The sequence below is a fragment of the Cebus imitator genome, unplaced genomic scaffold (genome assembly GCF_001604975.1).
Source record: "Cebus imitator isolate Cc_AM_T3 unplaced genomic scaffold, Cebus_imitator-1.0 Scaffold202, whole genome shotgun sequence".
Lineage (NCBI taxonomy): Eukaryota > Metazoa > Chordata > Mammalia > Primates > Cebidae > Cebus > Cebus imitator.
The window spans coordinates 2752525-2763634 of record NW_016107517.1 but is presented as its reverse complement, the minus strand read 5'-3'; the positions used below and the strand labels follow the sequence as shown (position 1 = coordinate 2763634).

The following is an 11110-nucleotide window of genomic DNA, read 5'->3' as shown; positions in this document are numbered from 1 at the left end:
AAAAGAAAAGAGAGAGAGAGAGAGAAATAACCTGCTTGAGAGAAAACACCTACCATTTACATTTGGGGATTTCCCAGTGAAACAGCCCAGCCACAGAACCCTAAGTGAAGTACACCAACCGATTAAGCCTCACCTACCCTCACAGAATTTCCACTCTTAATTATAAATAGATAGCCAAGGATCACCATATATTTGAGAAATGCTTCTAGCATGAACCACAAGGATTAAGTAAAAGGAAGTTGGTGAGGGGTAGAGAAATAGGCATGGAGCAGAAGAAAACAAATAAACAAATAGAGTTAACATCCTTAAAGAGCTAAGGAAAAATATTGCACCCAAGAAAAAAGAACAAGAGGTTATAGACAAAATTTTTGACAAGAGGGCACTTAAGAATTAAAAATGTGAGAGCAGATATGTAGAAGTCAATAAAAGGGTTAGAAAATAACACTAAGAAATATCACAGACATAGAATAATGACAGAGAAAAAAGGCTGAAACAAGATTTTCAAAATATTAGCAAACGGCCAGGTGTGGTGGCTCATGCCTGTAATCCCAGCATTTTGGGAGGCTAAGGTGGGCAGACTGTTTGAGCTCAGGAATTCAAGACCAGCCTGGGCAACATAGCAAAACCCCATCTCTACTAAAAATACAAAAATTAGCCTGGCGTGGTGGTACATGCCTGTCATTCTAGCTACTTGGGAGGCTGAGGCCGGAGATCACCTGAGCTCAGTAGGCAGAAGTTGCAGTGAGGAAAGATTGTACCACTGCACTCCAGCCTAGTGACAGAGAGACCCTGGCTCAGAAAAATAAAAAATAAATGAACAGCAAATAAGTTAAGATGGTCCAATATCTGGAAAGGAGTTCAAGAATGAATAAGCAGAGAAAAGTGAGGAAAAGAAATGAGGCAAATCATCGTAAAAGACAATTTCTGAAATGGAAAGATGTGTATTTGTAGATGGAGAGGGATTGCCAAGTGCCCAGAGCTAAGGAGGAACGACAATCCACAGGTCACAGGAAGTCTCAGAACATCAACACAGAAAACCTCCACAGTTTCCAACAATTTAAAGAAAGAAAGAAAGAAAGAAAGAAAGAAAGAAAAAGACATAGTCAAAGCCTTGGGGAAAGACTGGGAATCAGAGTGGGTCAGAGTCCTTGTCAGTGACCACCAGCAGACAAGGATTTTATTTCAAATTCTAGGGGAAATGATTTCAAAACTAAAATTTTACATCCAAGCAACCACCATCAGCATAGGGTAAGGGTAGAATAAAAAGTCAAAAAAACTTTACTTTACCTTCCTGTTCCCATTTTTCTTTTAAGGACAGATATGCTCCAGCGAATGAGAGAGTGCTCTAGAGGGAGGCAAGCCCAGGGTCCTGGCATGGGAAGGCATTGCCCATGCTGATGGCTAGGGCCTGCAGTGACAGTGATCTGCAGGCCTGGGATGCTATTGAATTGAAACTGACCCAATAATCCCATAGACAGATTTTTGTTTTCTTTTATTTTGGATAAACATAGAAATTGACTCTTCTGGTGCTAAAGCTTGAAATTTACATTTGTTTCTTTGTTTGTTTGTTTTTAAATTTTTTTTTTATTCAGTCCCTGTAGAGACTGCCAAAAAATTGCCAATGCCAACTATATTTCAAGTTGTCATGGCGGGGTATTGGGAAAAGTTTTCAATTAACAATAATCATGCCTCAGATAAACCCCATTGGCTATAATACTGCCACTGCGCAAAGCTTACATTTGTTTTATCTGAGCTCCTTTCCTGGGAAAAGACCCTCAGGCCTCTCAAAAAATAGTATCAAAGAACTGCAACTCACCAGATCATTGCATTGGGCAGTGAGATGGCAGACCCCTCATTCACCATGATTGCTTCCTTATTTCTCCCTAGTTCCTGTTTTCCTCCACATTATTACATTTCTTCCCTGCTATATAAACCCCTAAGTTTAGTCCATCAGGGAGGTGGATTTGAGACTGATCTCTGATCTCCTAGTCTGCAGCACCCTGGTAAAGCCTTCTTCCTTGGTAACAATCTCTCTCAGTGTTTGGTGTTCTGTTCAGTGAGCAACAGGACCTAAGTGGAACCCCTGGTGTTTCCATAACAGAATCAACCTGAAACAAAAGGACAGAGAGTTACAGGAGGGGTGCCCCCAAGGGAAAAAAAATTGACAAATTACCTACTATGTTTGAATGTATGGAGAGGCAATTTACATTTTAGGAGATTGATAAGAATGAACATAAAATAGCAATTGGCACATAAAAACCTAAAAAGAAAAATTAAGATTGTCATTCTCTTAAGAAAGGAGTGTTGAATGAGAAAGGAAATGTAGTGAATTATGTAGTATATCACATGGCTAAGCTTTGAATAATATTTCCACAGTCATAGTAATATAAATACCTGGTAACTGTTGACCAAAGTAGAATACATTTACAATGGGAGGGAAATTGTAATGTATGAGAGCCAATTATTTTCTTCTGCAGAAGGAAGACAAAGGATAGTATTAAAGTAGAAAAATAAAGAAATAGCAGCATAAGCAAGTTATTTAAAAATATGGAGGCAAAGATCAAAATAAACAGCTAACCTAATTGGAACTGGAATCGCTTGTAGTGGGAATCAGGAGCAGAAAGCTGGTAGGTGCAAATGCAGTTGCTGATTAAAGAATTAAAAAAAAAAGAAAGCTGGTAGGGGAGCGGCTGCTTTTGTTACAAGCTTGTAAAATGATTTCACTTGCTAATGTATCTGTAACTCTAAAAATTAAGAGTTTCTAAAGAAAAGAAAAAAATAAGCTTGAGGGCATTTTTTTTTTTCTTTTTTTAAAAAACAGAAGCTTGCTCTGTCACCCAGGCTGGAGGGCAATGATGTGATCTTGGCTCACTGCAACTCTGCCTACTGGGTTCAAGCGATTCTTTTGCCTCAGCCTCCTGAGTAGGTGGGACTATAGGTGCACACGACCAGGCCCAGCTAATCTTTGTATATTTGGTAGATACAGGGTTTCGAGATATTGGCCAAGCTGTTCTCAAACTCCTGGCCTCAAGTGATCCTCCTGCCTCGGCCTTCCAAAGCGCTGGGGTTACAGGTGTGAGCCACTGTGCCCAGTGGCTTGTGGACATTTTTTGGTGTCTGGAGATATGAGCACATTGGGTAATGTGAAATCTGATGCATATCCAAACCCCCACCCTGCTGGATGCAGCCAATCACAAGTTCCCAGTGTAAGTCTAAGCCTCCTCAAGGACTCTAGTCTGGCTCCTCCTCCCAAGTTGTTCTAGAGGTCACTAACCAGAAAGATTGATTTCTCGTTGGCGGTTTATCCCCAGTAGCCAGAACACACACTACAGATACAGTGCTATCTTTTTTAGCATATGAAAGAAATGCATAGGTTGCCAGGCTAATTAACTAAATGTTATATTTAGCTGGGAAGATAACATAGCCCTAATGTTTGGATTTATCAGAACAAATTCCAGATGGCACACAAGCCGCAGAAAGAGGGGCCATCTGGTAAGAAAAAGCAGGGCTCATTTTTCTCTAAAGGTGAAAGGTAGTAAATGTCAAAACTTTCTTTTCTTTCTTTTCTTTTCTTTTTTTTTTGGGGGGGGGACCAAGTCTCACTCTGTCACCAGGGCTGGAGTGCAGTGGAATGATCACCGCCCATTGCAACTTCACCTCCCAGGTTCAAGTGATTCTCCTGCCTCAGCCTCCTGAGCACCTGGGATCACAGGTGCTCACCACCACACCTGGCTAATTTTTATATTTTTAGTAGAGATGGGATTTCACCATGTTGGCCAGGCTGGTCTCGAACTCCTGACCTCAGGTGATTTGCCCACCTCGGCCTCCCAAAGTGCTGGGCTTATAGGCGTGAGCCACCGCGCTTGGCTGTAAATGTCAAAACTTTCTATGTGGAAATATATCTATCTTTTGTTCTCCTGGAGGAGCAACCCTCAGCCTCATATATTACCTGTGCTAATTCAGATACCTGTAGCAGTATGCTCTTTCAAATACCTAAATAATTAACTATGATTTTAAGAAATACTTGGTGAGTACTGTAAGGTGTTGGCGTATTCCTGTTAAATATATATTGTGCAGTGACAGCTGCAGGCATTAATAAAACCGTTTAACAGACTCTACAATTACACAAATTCTTTGAGTATATAAACCAATAAAAACGGAAATGCTTTTTTCCGAAATGATTTAAGATGTTGCTGCCATTTCTGATTCAGCTCAGCAGTAGTATTTTTAGTGTGTTTTCTGTTTGACAGGATGTTTCTTGCACATATTTTCTTCTCTCCCTATTCCCACTGCTCCTCTGATACTAATCGTTCCCTGCCCGTATTTATTCACCAGTTTCCCACCCGCCTCCCCCAGGTCCCACTTGCACACAACTGCCAGCTTAATCTTCTTTAAACATTGCACTGTTTATATAACTTTACAGCTCAAAAAACAGTGAATACCTCTCTGGATGTCCAGAAGATATGCACAGGCTTCCGCTGACAGACACCCCCATTTCATCACCCAGCCCCCTCAGTGTGAGTCTCTCATGCTCCAGGGCTGCAGCCAGTCTATCACCCCAGGAACTGGAGCTCTGTGCCCAACCTCAGTGCTTTTGGCTGGGGCCAGAGCCTCTCTTTGCAGGGCCTAACAGCCTTCTTAAGGAGTCTGGGCCCTGCTCCGTCTACCCTGAGCTGAATCCAACATGATTCAGCATGAAGGTGGGAATTGTGCCCACAGAGAGGCCGCTTGCTCGAGCCCACCTCCAGGTCAGCTTCCACGGGTGAGGTCATTAGCCCAGATTTTATATGATGGGAACAGCTGAATACCCTTGGTAGTAAGCAGAATAATAATGTTCCCCTACCCTACAATGTCTACAGCCTAATCCCCAGAACCTGTGAATTTGTTATATTACATGGCAAAAGAGACTTTCTGATTAAGTTAAGGATCTTAGGTTGGGGAGATTATACTGGATTAGCCCAGTAGGCCCAATGTAATAATAAGGGTCCTTATCAGAGCAAGGAAGGAGGGTCAGACTTGGAGAAGGTGATATGAGGACAGAAGCAGAGGTCAGAGACAAAGGGAGCTTTTGAAGACGCTAAGTGCCAGCTTTGAAGATGGAGGCGGGGGTTATGGGCCGAAGAATGCAGGGAGCCTCTGGAAACTGCAAGGAATGGATTCTTCCCTGCCCGCCAAAGGAGCCAGCCATGCCAACACCTAACTTTAGCCTAATTCATATAATTGAGATTTCTGACCCCCAGAATCGTCATATAAGAAATTTGTGTTGTTGTAAGCCACGAAGTGTGTAGGTGATTTTTTCCAGCATCAGTAGGAAACTACCACACTCCCCTTGCAGGCTCTCCTGGTCCCAGTCCTAATAATCCTGGCCTGCACTCTGATGTGCCTATTATCAGGCTCTCAGGCTGAGACTGACAAAGGCTAAAACCTGCACAGTCCGATACATTCACCACCGATCACATGTAACTATTTATAATTAAACTTAAACCAGCCATAATGGCTCACAGCTACAATCCTAGCACTTTGGAAGGGCAAGGTGGGAGGACTGCTTAAGCCCAGGAATTTGAGACCAGCCTGGATAACATAGTGAGACTTTGTCTCTACAAATAAAACAATTAACAGGGAGTGGTGGTGTGTACCTGTGGTCCCAGCTACTGCAAAGGCTGAAGTGGGAGGATTGCTTGAGCCTGGGAGGTTGAGGCAGCAATGAGCCATGATCTTGCCACTGCGCTCCACCCTGGGCAAGAAAGCAAGACCCCATCTTGAAATAAATTAACTAATTAATTTAATTACAGTAAAACTTTCAGTTCCTCTGTTATACTAGCCACATTTTCAGCATTTAATAGCCGTATGTGGCTAGTGGTTACCAAACTGGATAGTAAAGACAGAATAATTCCATCGTCTTGGAAAGTTCTATTGGACAGTGCTGGTTATAATGACATGCCGTGTACCGCTAGTTTTTATAAACCACTAAAGCTGTTTGAATGAAAGTCAAATGAAATCTCAAGTGGAAGTCAAATATGTTACAGAAACAAAGTCAGAAGTGCTTTTACGGGTGGTTTTATGTCCTCCTTCCTTTTTCCCTTTTTTTTTTTTTTTTTTTTTTTGATTGTTTCTGTCTTTGTCACCCAGGCTGAATGCAGTGGAGTGATCTTGGCTCACTGCAGCCTTATATGTTCTCTTTCTAAATAGGGAGTCCTGGTGATGTTTTTGGGTCCCAGGAATCGGTGTTAGCCCAGACATGGTTTACAAGCCCCTTAAGATACAGTTTCACCTTCCCCCTAGGAGGCTGTAAACAGTGTAAGTCTATTGGGGACCTCCCAGGCTGAGGAAACAGGGCTTAAAGGGGGCTGATGTGAGCATCCTGGAGTGCTTGGCCCTGGCACGATCGCAGGACTTGGCCTTTACCAGTCTCAGCCTGAACGCCTGGTAATAGATACATCACGCCAGGATTATTAGGACTGGGACCAGGAAAGCCTGCAAAGGGAGTGCGGTAGTTTCCTATTGCTGCTGGAACAAATTACCAGAGAGCACTTCTGGTCTGCTGTGTTGCTTAGAAAGTCTGTCTGTGGTAAGGTGATATAAGCATCTTCACCATTTTCTTGCAAATTTGGAAGTTTTCATTCAAACTTTTTTTTTTTTTTCGCTGTCACCAAGGCTGAAGTGCACTGGCACGACTGCGTTTCGCTGCAAACTTGACTTCCTGGGCTCACATGATCCTCCTTCCTCAGCCCTCTGAGTAACTGAGACCACAGGTTCCCACCACCATGACTGGCTAATTTTTTTTTTTTTTTTAATTTTGGTAGAGATAGGGTCTCACTTTGTTGCTGTCCAGGCTGGTCTCGAACTCCTGGGCTCAAGCAATTCACCAACTTGGCCTCCCGAAGAGGCATGAGCTACTGCACCAAGCCATTTTCTTTAATTTGTCTGGTATTTGTCTGTATAATATGAGGAAGTGATCCAGGTTTATTTTCTTCAATGAATAGCAAATGTCCTGTCATTTCCCCCCACTAACTTGAGATGCCACTTTGGTGATAAAATAAATTCCCACATATAAGCGGATGTTTGTCTTTTTCTCTCTCCCAGCAAGGTTAAAACCCTGCTTTAATTTCTATAGCCTTGCTGTTTCTTTTGCTCTCTGGCAGGGCAGTTCTTCTCCCATTATTCTTATTTTTCAGTTTTTTGTCTGTTCTTGTTCGTTTCCTCTTCCTGAAGCACTTTAGCATCCATTTGCCAACTTTCCTCTAAATAGCCTATTGAAAGTTTTTGGAATTTATAAACTAATGAGATAATTGACATCAGAAAAGCACTGAGTCTCTGGATTTAGGAACACCATTTGCTGTTCTGTTTATTTAGGTGCTTATGTTTGTGCTTTTTTTTTTCTTTTTTTTTTTAAGATGGGGTCTCACTCTGAAGCCCAGGCTGGAGTGGCACGATCTCGGCTCACTGCAACCTCCACCTCCCGGGTTCAAGCGATTCCCCTTGACTACAGGTGCGTGCCACCATGCCCGGCTCATTTTTGTATTTTTAGTAGAGACAGGGTTTCACCATGTTGGTCAGGCTGGTCTCAAACTCCTAATCTCATGTCTGCCAGGCTTGGCCTCTCAAAGTGCTGGGATTATAGGCGTGAGCCACCGCACCTGGCCATTTTTGTGCTTCTTAAAGTTTTATCCTTGTCTTCATTTCATTGTAAGTCAGTTTTAAGGCATTTGTTGTTACTAATGTGAAAGGGTTTTGGTTCCCTGCCATGGATTTTTAAATCACTTAATGAGAGTATTCAGAAAAATGAGAATTTTGTTTATGTGGTTGTCTTACCGAACACTCTATTTTAATGTTTTGTTTTTTCTTCTGTCAATTCTCTGGAATTTTCTAAACAGAGTATGATACCATATACAAACTATGAGAGTTTCTCCTTTTTTCTCCCTGGTATTTTTATCTCTCCCTTCTTTTCTTGGCTTACCTTATTGGAATATCCAGCATGAGGTTGAGTAGGAGTGGGAATAGCAAGTACCCCTCTACATTCTTGACTTTGAATGAGAACACTTCCATCATCTCACAATTGAGTATAATGTTTGCTGAAAAAAAGGTCTCTGTTTTTCTAGTTTGCTCAGAAAGTGATGTTGAAATTTAACCAAAATATTATTTCACATTGGAAATTATTATATATTTTTTCTTCTTTAAATTGAAAGTGTTGAATTCTAATAAGAGATCTCCTAATATTGAAATAGCTTTATATTCCTGGAATAAATCCTATTTAGCCAATCACATTAGAATTAGTCTTTACATACATAGATAAATTCTATCTGACACTATTTAATTCCCACTTGGTTTTTTGTGTCTATATTTTTAAGTGACATTCCTATATTTTTAAGTTTTCTTTTTTTAGGCTATTTATTTTAAAGTTTCTCTAGTCAGTAAGACTATGATAGCCTTGTAGAATGATTTGGGAAACTTTCCATCTTTTTCTAACCTTTGGAACTTTTCTACGTCCTAAGGTCTGAGAGAACTTTCCTGTAACTGTCTGAGACAAACAGTTTTTTCAGGATGGATTTTTCACTAACTTTAATTTCTTCTGTAATAATTGATTTATTCTATTTTTCTACCTCTTTTTTTTGAGACGGAGTCTCGCTCTGTTGCCCAGGCTGGAGTGCAGTGGCAAGCTCTTGGCTCACTGCAACCTCTGTCTCCCGAGTTCAAGCAATTTTCCTGTCTCCCTCTCCCAAGTAGCTGGAATTATAGGCATGCGCCACCACACCTGGATAATTTTTGTATTTTTAGGAGAGATGGGGTTTTGCCATGTTGGCCAGGCTGGTCTCAAACTCCTGACCTCAGGTGATTCACCCACCTCGGCCTCCCAAAGTGCTGGTCTCAAACTCCTGGGCTAAAGCAATTCTCCTGCCTCAGCCTCCCAAAGTGCTGGGATTACAGATGTGAGACACTGCACCCGGCCTATATTGAGATTTTCTATGTGGCCTAATTCCATAGAGGCTCTTATGAGTATTCTGAGGTCAACAGAAAAGACTGCATGTGAATATATACGTATATTTGTATGTGTAAATATATGTGCATATGTGTGTACATATATCCATTATATATAAAATCCAGTAGTTATTTATATTATTCAAATCTTCCACATGCATGCAGAATTAAATTTTTGTCTGTTTTATTTGTCAGTTTTTGAGAAAGATATGTTAAAGTGTTCCACTCAGATTTTGATTGTCAATTTTTTCTTGCATACTTGCATGCATATTAAAGCTGTGTTATTAGAAGGGGAAAGGCTCGTGAAAACATATTTTCTAGGCATACAGTTCGTTTATATAAAATCTCTTTACTCATTCTGTCTAATGCTTTCGGTTTAAATTCTATTTTGTCTGATATTATTTTGCAAAAACTTACCGTCTTTTTTTTTTTTTTTTTTTACAGAGTCTTGCTCTGTCGCTAGGCTGAACTGCAGTGGTGCGATCTCGGCTCACTGCAATCTCCACCTCCCGGGTTCAAGCGATTGTCCTGTGTCAGCCTCCCTAGTAGCTGGGATTAAAGGGCACGCCACCACACCCAGCTAATTTTTTTGTATTTTTAGTAGAGATGGGGTTTCACCATGCTGACCAAGGTGGTCTCCATCTTCTGACCTCGTGATCTGCCCGCTTCGGCCTCCCAAAGTGCTGGGATTACTGGCATAAGCCACCGCACCCAGCCAAAACTTTCCTTCCTTCTTTCCTTTCCTTCCCTCCCTCCCTCCCCCCTTTTCCTCCTCCCTTCCCTTGCCCCCTTCCCTTACCCCAGTCCCTTCCCTTCCCCTCTTTCCCCTTCCCTCCTTTCCCCCTTCCCTTCCTCCCTTCCTCCCTCCCTTCCCTTCTTCTCTTTCCCCTTCCCTCTTCCTCTCCCTTCCTTCCCAGAGTCTTGCTCTGTTGCCAGGTTGGAGTGCAGTGGCATTTATCTCAGTGCAACCTCTGCCTCCTGGGTTCAAGCGATTCTCCTGCATCAGCCTCCTAAGTTGCTGCGACTACAGGCATGCACCACCACTGTCCTGCTAATTTTAGTAGAGACGGGGTTTCATTTTGTTGGCCAGGCTGGTCTCAAACTCCTGACCACAAATGATCCTCCTGTCTCAGCCTCCCAAAGTGCTGAGATTACAGGCATGAGCCACTGTGCCTGGCCTCTGTCTTTAAATTATTTTTTAATCTGTATAAATTTTAATTTACATGGGCACATGATTTTTGTTGTTGTTGTTGCTGTTTTGAGACAGAGTCTCACCTGTCACCCAGGCTGGAGTGCAGTGGCATGATCCTGGTTCACTGCAACCTCTGCCTCCCAGGTTCAAGCAATTCTCTAGCCTCAGCCTCCTGAGTAGCTGGGATTACAGGCATCCACCACCACATCCAGCTAATTTTAGTAGAGATGAGGTTTCACCATGTTGGTCAGGCTGGTCTCGAACTCCTGACCTTGTGATCCTCCCGGCTCAGTGCTGGGATTACAGGCATGAGCCACCGCACCCAGCCAGACACATGGCTTTAAAAATCAAACATGTTATAAGACTTACAATGGCCAGGAACAGTGACTCATGTCTGTAATCCCAGCACTTGGGGAGGCTGAAGTGGGAGGATTGCTTGAGCCCAGGAGTTTGAGACCAGGCTGGGCAACATAGAGAGACCCCGTCTTACAAAAAATATTTTAAAAAAATTAGTCGGGCATGGTGGTGCACACCTGTAGTCGCAGCTACTCAAGAAGCTGAGATGGAAGGATAGCTTGAGCCCAGGACGTCATGTCTGCAGTGAGTTATGATCTTGCAACTGCACTGGGCCACAGAGTGAGACCCTGTCTCAAAAAAAAAAAAAAAAAAAAAAAAAGACTTAAAACAAGTATCTTCCTTACCCCAACCCCCGCTCTATTTTCTCAGCCTAGAAACAATCAGTACGTTGTTTCAGATAATTGCTCCACATTTCTAAATAATAATCTTCCAGAGGGGCACTGTGGCTCACACCTGTAATCCCAGCACTTTGGGAGGCTAAGGCAGGTGGATCACCTGAGGTCAGGAGTTCAGGACCAGCTTGGGCAACATGGTAAAGCCCCTTCTTTACTAAAAGAATACAAAAATTAGCTGGGTGCTGTAGCA

The 11110-nt window shown here is 42.4% G+C and overlaps 1 non-coding gene across 1 annotated transcript; it reads right to left on the bottom strand.

Moving 5' to 3' along the window:
- Nucleotides 1-1592: 1592 nt before the first annotated feature.
- LOC119474020 lies at nt 1593-1734 on the bottom strand. Its single transcript, XR_005203311.1, has one exon. It is a non-coding gene; the product is annotated as a U4 spliceosomal RNA (small nuclear RNA).
- Between the last annotated feature and the right edge of the window lie 9376 nt (nt 1735-11110).